At 41.7% G+C, this 11,709-nt stretch overlaps 1 pseudogene; it reads left to right on the top strand.

Moving 5' to 3' along the window:
* Nucleotides 1-3,047: 3,047 nt before the first annotated feature.
* Nucleotides 3,048-9,772, top strand: LOC121203676 (uncharacterized; annotated as a pseudogene).
* Nucleotides 9,773-11,709: the final 1,937 nt, after the last annotated feature.

The following is an 11,709-nucleotide window of genomic DNA, read 5'->3' as shown; positions in this document are numbered from 1 at the left end:
TTTATGCAAAATAATTGATTGGGTAGTTTAATTTGTTTTTCAAATTATATTTGTTGTGTTTACTAACCAAGTTTATTTGTTTTTACTTTTATTTTCATCATGCATCATAGGCATCATATTAGGAAGGTGTTGATTAAAAGTTGGTTGCCAAAAAAAACGGGTTTCTGATGGAGGAGTCAATTACACAAATAACCGAGAAGAATGCCGTGGTTCGGGACTGGTCTCTAAAAATTCAGAGAGAAAAAGGGGATAGTCTAGTGGAAGGGTGTGTCGCTAATTTGCCCGAACATATAACTGTAAATGTTCGCCAAAATAACTTTGAGGATTTGGTTCGAATTTGGAATCAGTGGGATTCAGACACTAGAGACATTTTCACTGAGAGGTATGGAGATATAGCTCACCTGATCACCATCCGTGTAGACGAACAGTTGATTCAAGCCATGGTTCGGTTCTGGGACCCAGCTTATCAGTGTTTCACCTTCAATCAAGAAGACATGACTCCAACCATAGAAGAGTATGCTGCTTTACTCCGCATCGACAATGTACAATTCGGTAAAATATATGTAAAGGAGCCTAAGCCGATGACCTTCAAGAAAAAGTTAGTGAGACTGACAGACATGACTGATGCATGGGCCGAAAAACAGATAAAGAAGAAGAATGAAACCATTTGCATTCCATGGTCCTCCCTACGAGATTTGGCTCTGAACCATCCCAACATGCTGAAAAGGGTAAATCTATTCGCTTTGGCCATTTACGGTTTGGTCATTTTCCCAAAAGTTCTCGGACATCTCGAAGTTGCAGTAGTTGATTTCTTCGAAAGGTTAAAACAAGGAATCAACCCTGTCCCGACCATCCTAGCCGAGACCTTCAGGTCCCTGAGTAGTTGTCGAAGAAAAGGGGAGGGACGATTTATCGGATGCGCGCAGTTGCTCAATGTTTGGATTTTGAGTCACTTCTGGAAGGTAGAGCGCACTCCGTTCCATATGTTTTCTAAAACATTCTCCCCGCTAGAAGCTTACCTCAATAAAGAATGGCCGAAGGAAGTCACCAAGCAACATTGGGTATCAGTTTTTCAGAATCTTCGCGCCGAGAATATAACATGGAGAGCACCCTGGATCCGTCCTTCAGTTCTGCTATACAAATGTGGAAGCCAAGATTGGGTACCTTTACTCGGGTTATGGGGAGGAGTTGGATATGCTCCGCTATTAGTCCAAAGGCAATTTTCTTCGCGACAATTTCTCCCCGCAACTGGAGGATTAGCACAGTTCGAGTTCGCTTTCGCGGGTGAAGGATATATGAAGAGAGTCCGAGACACTGCAAAGTATTGGAAGGAAATTCATTTCATGGAATTAGCTTTGTATGTTGATACCCTTACCCAAGATTACGACATATGGAGGAAACAACGGGTAAATAGTCAGCAAATCTCATCAACAAACTACACCATCCAGAATCCTTTCTCGGAGGAAACGCCGTCTGAGCTAGAAATGGCAAGACAAGAATTCGAACGAGAAAAGGCCAAGATGTCTCGGGACCTTAGTGCCCTTCAAGAAGAAAACTATCAACTGAAGATTGAAGTTCAGGTTGAAAGGTCCAGGACTGAAAAAGTACAAAAGAAGCCGAGATTGTGAGAAACGACTTAAGGGACCTTCATTTGGAAAACAAGAAATTAAGAAACACTATAAAGAATAGCGGGTTGGGCAAGTCGACAGCAGAATGGAAGGAAGAAATTAGCAATATCAAGGGAGGAATGGAGTTTTGGAAGGGAAAAGCAAAGAAAGAAGAGGAAAAGGCTGCGCGTGCTGTGATAGAGTTAAGAAGGAAGAACGCCAAGTATGAAATAGTGACTGCAAAATTGGCGAATAGTCAGTCTGAACATCAAGAATTAAAAAGGAAAACACGAGATCTAGAAAATATGCTGCAATCTTGTCAACAACAATTAGATAACCTCTTGAAGGCTCTAGAAGAAAAGAGTGAGCAGTACGATAGGGACATTCACGCGTATGAAGGAACTCTCAAAGAAAAAGAAATGCAACTTGACTTCTTGATCAATGAAATTCGTGAAGCGGCTATACTAGTTGTTCAATTATCAGATGAAGCCGAAGTTCTCAGTTGCCAATTCCCTCCGAGCCAAAGATCGAGCATATCAGAGTTTTTAGAGCAAGTGAAGAAACAAGGCAATGTGGCTAGGAAATTTGTGTAACTGTTGGAAAAATGAGAACTTTGTGTGATAGACTATGTTGATAAATGAAATGCCTAAATATGGGGCTATCTTGAAATCAACACCAATTTCTTGCATTTCATTCATAACTGACATTCATTTGACATTCATGCATTCATTCATGCATCAATTCATTCATTGCATATCCTATACTCGTTCGCTGAGGTTAAAACATACAATTCGCAGTTGCAAGACTTCAAGACTGGAACCACGTCATCCGTATAAAACGCGCCGACAAGCTAGAGTAATGGAGAATGAATTCAATGAGAGAATTGAAAGGATGGAAAGGGCTCAAAAGGAATTACAAGAGCAACTGGCCAAATCGCAACAAGAGACGAGAGACCTAATGGTGAGATCTCGAGAGGAATCGCTCGAGCAAAGAGATCAGATGGCTAAAATGATGGAGATGATGACAACTTTGGTCAAAGGAGAGGGACCCATGCAGAACTCCGATGTTATGGAACCTCGGTCAAGAATTCACCATGATCAGGATCCATTCTATCCCCCGGGATTCACTCCACCGCCCGCATATACAATACAAAGAGGGTATACTCAAGAGGAACCCACTGGCTTGGAACATCGACCTATGCCACCTGCTCCACCCACTAATTTGGGGCAAGGAATGTTAGCATCAAACCCAGGGGCTAATCCTGCTAATCCACTAGTTCCAGATCTGGATGACCCAACAGAGGTAGCCAAGTTGAAATTGGATAACCATGACGCAAAATATAGGAGTCTAGAGGAAAGACTCAAAGCAATAGAAGGCACTGAAGTCTTCTCCGCACTAGGTGCCAAGGAACTCAGTTTGGTACCTGATCTAATTTTACCTCCGAAGTTCAAAGTGCCTGACTTTGAGAAGTATGATGGGACAAGGTGCCCAAAAGCACATCTCATTATGTTCTGTCGAAAGATGACCGGTTATGTGAACGAGGATAAACTACTCATACATTGCTTTCAAGATAGTCTAACAGGGTCAGCTCTTCGGTGGTACAATCAACTCAGTAGAGAAAAGATTCGATCTTGGAAGGACTTGGCGTCAGCATTTTGCGAGCAGTACAAGCATGTATCGGATATGGTGCCAGACCGTATGACCTTGCAAATGATGGAGAAAAAGCCATCAGAGACCTTTAGACAGTATGCGCAGAGATGGAGAGACGTCTCAGCTCAAGTGGAACCCCCACTAACAAAAACGGAGATAACTGTTCTCTTTATCAATACTTTAAAGGCACCGTTTTATGACAAATTAGTGGGAAGTGCCACGAAAGATTTCGCGGATATTGTAATATCCGGTGAACTCATAGAGAATGCCATCAAGAGCGGTAGAATGGAAGGATCAGAAGGCTCAAGAAAAGCAGCACCCTTAAGGAAGAAAGAGCCAGAAGCCCTCATGATGGGAACTGGGAGTCGTTACATTCCCAATTCGTATCCTAATCAACCCCGACCTCGAAATTATCCACCCTCGAATTTCCATTATCCCCCTCAAACCCCTTACTACCAAGCACCACATCCGTCCTGCCCCGTATACGCCACGAACAACCAAAGACCCGTCACTACTTTCCCACAAAATACGGTACCCGCCCAAAGCCAACCCAGAAACGAACCAAGACCATCAAGGCATAATCCCGAGATACCGCAATTTACCCCAATCCCTGTGTCGTATGGGGAATTGTACCCAAAACTTTTAGAAAAACAGCTAATTTCTCCCCATTACATGGCACCCCTTAAACCTCCATACCCAAAGTGGTACGATCCAAACGCTAGTTGTGCATACCATGCAGGGAACCAAGGGCACTCTACTGAGAACTGTCTCGCTTTCAAAAGGAGAGTTCAAGGACTCATTGACGCGGGTATCCTACGATTCGATAGTGCTAGTAACGCCACGGGGAACCCGTTCCCTAACCATACCGAAGGGAATGTGAGCACAGTGGGGAAAGAGGATGAATGGAAGGTCAGAAGATGTGTGGCAGAAATAAGGACGCCTCTGCAGAAAATCTGGGAGGTATTAGTTAAGAAAGGATTGCTCTGTCACTCTGATAGGTTTTTGGAGAAGAAGGTCAAAGTTTTTGCAATTTTCATGGGATTGTTGGGCACGACATTCAGTCGTGCGAGGACTTTAAATGGTTACTTCAAGACCGGATGAATAATAAGGAGATCAAGGTCCTTAACAAGAGTGAAGATACCAATGAAAGAGAAGTATGCGTCTCTGATAGCCAATCATCAGGCCCTCTTATAGTGCTGATCGACCGTTGGTAATTTATTACGACGCGATGAGAGAGCCATTGAAACCACAGATGGTAATTGAAGTACCATCTCCTTTCCCGTATAAGGACAACAAAACAGTACCGTGGAGATATGATGTTAATATCGTTACACCGGAAGTTGAAAAGTCCAAAGCCATAATTGAAGATGTTGGGGAGGTAGGTCATTTTACTCGAAGTGGACGATGCTATTCTAAAGAAGTTGAACCGGTAAAGAAAAGTAGTGACTCGAAGCAAAAAGGGAAAGCAGTGATGCACGAGGTCGAAGTCGAGCAAGAAATTCCACCCGTGCAAGAAACTAAAAAGCCTGTGAATGAGGAAGAAGCTCAAGAATTCTTGAAATTTATTAAGCACAGCGAATATAGTGTGGTGGAACAACTGAGCAAGCAGCCAGCACGAATCTCAGTTCTATCTCTACTGTTAAATTCAGAGCCACACCGGAACGCTTTATTGAAGGTGTTAAATCAAGCTTACGTGGCCAACAACATATCTGTCGAAAAGCTTGATAGGTGGGTAAACAATCTGAATGCGGACAACTTCATCTATTTTAGTGATGATGAGATACCGCTAAATGGTAGAGGTTCGATGAAAGCGCTGCATATCACGACCCGCTGCAAGGGCTACATAATACCGAACGTACTCATCGATAATGGGTCAGCATAAATGTTATGCCATTGGCTACACTTTCCAGAATACCGATAGATTTGTCCTACTTAAAGCCCTGTCATTCCACGGTAAGGGCATTCGACGGGACGAGGCGTGAAGTCATGGGAAAGATCGAAATCCCTTTGGAAGTGGGCCCCTACATCTATGAGGTCGAATTCCAAGTCATGGACATTACACCCTCTTATAACTGCCTTTTGGGAAGACCTTGGATTCATTCTGCTGGAGCAGTCCCGTCATCCCTCCATCAAAAAGTGAAATTCATCATGGATGGTTGTTTGGTCACAGTCGAGGGCGAAGAAGACATCATCGCATCTATCTCTGCTGATGCGCCATATCTGGAAGTAAGCAAGGATGCAGTGGAATGTTCCTTTCGATCCCTTGAATTCATCAATGCCACTTTCGTCGCTGAGGGAAATAGAATTCCAATGCCAAAACTGTCGAGAAATACCAGAATGGGTGTCAAGTTGACCGTAGGAAGGGGAGCTCGTGCGAGAAGAGGTTTAGGGAGATATATGCAAGGAATAGTGAGGGCTTTAAAGCCAGTGCACCATAAGGCCCGATACGGTTTGGGGTTCCAGCCTGACATGCGCCAAAGAAGAAGACAGTGGAAGAAGGATCAAGAAAGAAGAATTGCAAGAACTTTGGGCCGAGAACCAGAATGGGAACCAATAGAGTACCCTCCTTTGTCAAAAACATTTACATCTGCGGGAATGATGTACCCTGGACAAGAGGATCCACGAAACATGTTGGGATTAATTGAAAAGGATTTTCAGAATGTTAGTATAAATGTCATTGACAAAGAAGCTGGTGCAAGTAAAGATGTCTCGAGGATACGCCCTTGCCCTCCTGGTTTCATGTTGAACAATTGGATTGCTGAGGAGCTTCTTGTAGTTTATAAGCCTTCAGAGTAATGCTAAACATCAACCTTCTATTGTGTCCTTAGATATAATAGATTTCTTTTGTAAGAGTTTGCATTCGCTCTTTATCATTTAAATGAATATCAATGAAGATGCATTTTGTCACGATTTTTCGCATTATCACTAATTTCATAATCATTTTCTCATTTCATAGCCTATCCTTACATTTGCCTCATTGCCATGACATAACATTTTGTTTGTTGTTTCCAATACTTGGATGTCCCCCGATAGCTTCTTTTCCATTCAACTTTCAGGTGCTCAGATATTGACGACATGAATAAGCCCGTTACGAATCTTGAAATTGATTTTGAGAAGGCTGTTTGCTTAGGAGAATTTGAAGCCGAAGAAAATGCTGAAGATTATGTCTCGTCTCCTGAATTGTTAAGAATGGTGGAACAAGAGGATAAACAGGTTCTGCCTCATGAAGAATCTGTAGAAACAATAAATTTGGCACTGAAGAGAGGAAACAGGAAGTGAAGATTGGGACTTCTATTTCAGAAAGTACCAGGCGTAGTTTGATCACTTTACTCCGCGAATACAAAGATGTTTTCGCGTGGTCATACCAGGACATGCCAGGGCTAGATGAAGATTTAGTGGTCCATAAGCTCCCATTAAAGCCAGAATGCAAGCCCATCCAGCAAAAATTAAGACGGATGAGGCCCGAAATGCTGTTGAAAATAAAAGAGGAAGTCAAGAAGCAATTTGACGCTGGCTTCCTACAAGCCTCCAAATATCCAGAATGGGTGGCTAACATAGTCCCGGTACCAAAGAAAGATGGAAAAGTACGAATGTGCGTGGATTACCGTGACCTAAATCGAGCAAGCCCAAAAGATAATTTTCCCTTGCCACATATTGACACGTTGGTGGACAACACAGCAAAACATTCATTGTTTTCTTTCATGGATGGATTCTCGGGGTATAATCAGATCAAGATGGCTTCTGAGGATATGGAGAAAACTACCTTCATAACAATGTGGGGAACGTTCTGCTACAAGGTGATGCCATTCGGGTTAAAGAATGCTGGGGCAACATATCAGAGGGCTATGGTGACGTTATTCCATGACATGATGCATAAAGAAATAGAGGTCTACGTCGACGATATGATTGCTAAATCTCGAGGAGAAGAAGAGCATGTAATGAACCTCAAGAAGTTGTTCGAAAGGCTGAGAAAGTTTCAGCTAAAGCTTAATCCAGCCAAATGTACATTCGGGGCTACCTCGGGAAAGTTGCTAGGCTTCATTGTCAGTGAAAGAGGTATCGAAGTTGATCCAGATAAAATAAAAGCCATCCAAGAATTACCACCTCCGCGCACGCAAAAGGAAGTTAGAGGATTTTTAGGGAGATTAAATTACATCGCCCGATTTATCGCTCAACTTACCAACCAATGCGACCCAATCTTTCGGCTTCTTCGAAAACATAACCCGGGAGAATGGAACGAGGAATGCCAAGTGACCTTTGATAAGATAAAACAATATTTGTCCAGTCCTCCAGTGCTAGTACCGCCAACTCCGGGAAGACCATTAATTTTGTATCTGACAGTGTTCGAAAGTTCAATGGGTTGCGTACTGGGACAACATGACGAGTCAGGAAAGAAAGAAAAGGCGATCTACTACCTCAGCAAAAAGTTCACTGAATATGAGGCAAAATATTCGTCCGTTGAGAAATATTGTTGCGCTCTGGTTTGGGTAGCTCGGAGACTCAGACAATATATGTTGTATCACACGACATGGCTAATTTCAAAGCTGGACCCAATAAAATACATGATGGAATCGTCGGCACTATCAGGAAGAATGGCACGATGGCAGCTCCTCCTTTCGGAATATGACATTGCCTATGTAAGTCAGAAGTCAATAAAAGGGAGCGCAATAGCTGACTTCTTAGCAACTCGAACGAAAGAGGAATATGAGCCTTTAAGATTCGATTTCCCAGACGAAGACTTAATGTGCATCACAGAAATAGAATCCGAGTCATCAAAAGAGAAGTCATGGAAGATGTGCTTTGATGGTGCGTCAAATGCTTTAGGGCATGGAATTGGAGCAATCCTGGTATCACCAGACGGGAATCATTATCCGTTCACTGCAAGACTGAACTTCTTCTGTACCAATAATATCGCAGAATATGAGGCCTGTATCATGGGGCTTCGTGCAGCTATCGAACGAAACATCGAGATCTTGGAGGTGTACGGGGACTCAGCCCTAGTGATTTACCAAATCCGTGGAGAATGGGAAGTGAGGGACTCAAAATTGATTAAGTACAGTGATTTAGTGGCTGGATTGACCAAGGAATTCAAAGAAATAACTTTTCATTACTTCCCACGAGAAGAGAACCAACTGGCTGATGCCCTAGCCACTTTGGCTTCAATGTTCAAAGCAAGTAGAGAAGCAGAAATAATGCCCCTCAAAATGAGCATATACGAGGTCCCTGCACACTGTTGTAGCATTGAGAAAGAAGTAGACGGACGGCCTTGGTTCCATGATATCTTAGAATATATCAAGAATCAAAGGTATCCCGAACAAGCGAATGAGAACGATAAAAGAACAATTAGAAGAATGGCAGCGGGATTTGTTCTTGATGGGGATATCCTGTATAAAAGAGGAAAGGATCAGATGCTTTTGAGATGTGTGGATGATGTTGAAACCAGAAAAATACTTGAAGAGGTCCATGAGGGAATTTGCGGAACGCATGCCAATGGTTTCAATATGGCCAGAAAGATCATGAGACTCGGTTATTATTGGCTGACAATGGAAAGTGACTGCATCAATGTTGCCAGAAAATGCCACAAATGTCAAATCTACGGCGATAAAATTCATGTAGCCCCTTCACCCCTTCATGTCATGACTTCTCCGTGGCCTTTTTCTATGTGGGGCATGGATGTCATAGGGCCAATTTCTCCAAAAGCTTCAAATGGACATCGATTCATTTTTGTGGTTATCGATTACTTCACAAAATGGATTGAAGCCGCTTCGTTTGCCAATGTGACGAAGACTGCAGTGTGCAAGTTTTTGAAAAAGGAAATCATTTGCCGTTATGGTTTGCCTGAAAGAATCATCTCAGATAATGCCACGAATCTGAACAATAAGATGATGAAAGAAGTGTGCGAGCAGTTCCAAATAAAGCATCATAATTCCTCGCCCTATCGCCCAAAGATGAACGGGGCTGTTGAAGCAGCTAACAAGAACATTAAGAGGATCATTGGGAAAATGACTGAGACATATAAAGATTGGCACGAGAAACTTCCATTTGCTTTGTTTGCATATCGCACATCTGTGCGAACATCTACGGGAGCAACTCCTTTCTCTCTAGTCTATGGAATGGAAGCTGTGCTACCTATCGAGGTTGAGATCCCCTCTCTGCGAGTATTGATGGAATCAAAGTTAGAAGAAGCAGAATGGGTTCGAGCTCGATATGATCAGTTGAACCTCATTGAAGAAAAACGTCTAAGGGCAATTTGTCATGGGCAAATGTACCAAAAGAGAATGATCGCAGCCCATGACAAGAAGGTACGACCAAGAGAGTTCCATGAAGGAGAACTCGTTCTAAGAAAGATTCTCCCAATACAAAAAGACCTACGAGGAAAATGGGCACCAAATTGGGAAGGACCATACGTTGTAAAAAAGGCATTCTCAGGAGGAGCTTTAATCCTTACCGAGATGGATGGGAAGGAGTTACCGAATCCGGTGAATTCAGATGTGGTGAAGAAATATTATGCTTAAGATGAAACCCGAAAAGGGCATCTTAAAAAAAAAAAAAGGGATCAGGGCGAAAACCCGAAAAGGGCGTCTTGATTAATACAAAAAGATTAGGATGAAAACCCGAGAGGGCGTCCTAATGAAACAAACCTGGCGGTCGAACGGTAGGTCAAGTAGTGAGACTACAGTATTTGAAGCACTTCTGAAAGCTCAAAATTTTCTACGCAAGAAGCCATGCTCGAAAAGATTATTGATTGAGGAACGTGGAAGAGTTCATGTGTTGAATATCTAGAGCATTTGTATCCGTTGTATACGACCTTTTCTTTCTTTTTGACATTTTTACTCTCATTGGTTAACTTTCTTTGTTTGCCACATTTGAAATAAAGGAATATGAGATATCCTTTTTGTCCCTACCTGACCATTCTCATGTATCTCATTATGTGTTTATTTAATGATAAATAGTGAAATGACATGCTCTAAACAAAAGAAATGTCAAGCATTACCCGGATAAGAATTTGATAAGTGCAAGATCTTCAAAGCAAGAACAAAGTTTAACCAAGGGCAAAAGGGTGATATCTGAGAAACGTCGATTACTCGTAAAGCTCGAAGACAGGTATGAGGCCTGAAGAGAAGGTCGAGAATCAAAGCAATGAACGCAGATCCTCAACAATCGTGGCTAAATGGACATACGACAAACATGCTTAAGGAGCACCGCATAATCATGTAGGCATAAAAGCATTTAAGACAAACATGTGCATATAATGATACATGGCATATACAGGTACTCCAACAGAGCAAGAAATCTTGAATGAGAGTCGCACTGAATCAAAGGAAAAGATACCGAGTTCTACCAAAAGACTGGTTTTGGGTATTTTAATGTTTAATGTTCATGCTTTCCAAAGAAAATCAACTCATATCACGAGAGGTGAGTTGAGCCTTTTAATTTCTGTTTTTCAAAAATCAACTCATATTGCGAGAAGTGAGTTGAGCCTAGGGGCACCCAAGGTATTTTAGTTTATGTTTAAATTGACTCATATTGCGAGAGGTGAGTTAAGCCTTTAATTTATGTTTTTCAAAATCAATTCATATTGCTAGAGGTGAGTTGAGCCTCAGGACACGCTGAGGTAATTTTAATTTCTGTTGTTAAAAAAATCAACTCATATTGCGAGAAATGAGTTGAGCCTCAGGACACGCTGAGGTAATTTCAATTTCTTTTTCAAAATTCAACTTATATTGCGAGAAATGAGTTGAGCCTCAGGACACGCTGAGGTATTTTCAATTTCTGCTTTTCAAAATTCAACTCATATTGCGAGAAATGAGTTGAGCCTCAAGACACGTTGAGTAATTTCAATTTCTGTTTTCAAATTCAACTCATATTGCGAGAAATGAGTTGAGCCTCAGACACGTGAGGTATTTCAATTTCTGTTTTCAAAATTCAACTCATATTGCGAGAAATGAGTTGAGCCTCAAGACACGTTGAGTATTTATTTCTGTTTTTTATATTCAGATAGTTACTAGACACGTGATATTTCAATTTCTGTTTTCAAAATTCAACTCATATTGCGAGAAATGAGTTGAGCCTCAAGACACGTTGAGGTATTTCAATTTCTGTTTTCAAAATTCAACTCATATTGCGAGAATGAGTTGAGCCTCAGACACGTTGAGGTATTTCAATTTCTGTTTCAAATTCAACTCATATTGCGAGAAATGAGTTGAGCCTCAAGACACGTTGAGGTATTTCAATTTCTGTTTTCAAAATTCAACTCATATTGCGAGAAATGAGTTGAGCTCAGACACGTTAGTATTTCAATTTCTGTTTTCAAAATTCAACTCATATTGCGAAATGAGTTGAGCTCAGACCTGATTTTTCAATTTCTGTTTTCAATTCTCTATTGCAGAGTTGGCCTCAAGGCCACGTTGACGTTATTTCATTTCTGGTTTTACTCAATTCTACTTTTTCA

The sequence above is a fragment of the Gossypium hirsutum genome, chromosome A07 (assembly GCF_007990345.1).
Source record: "Gossypium hirsutum isolate 1008001.06 chromosome A07, Gossypium_hirsutum_v2.1, whole genome shotgun sequence".
NCBI lineage: Eukaryota > Viridiplantae > Streptophyta > Magnoliopsida > Malvales > Malvaceae > Gossypium > Gossypium hirsutum.
This window is presented reverse-complemented; position numbering and strand designations above follow the sequence as displayed.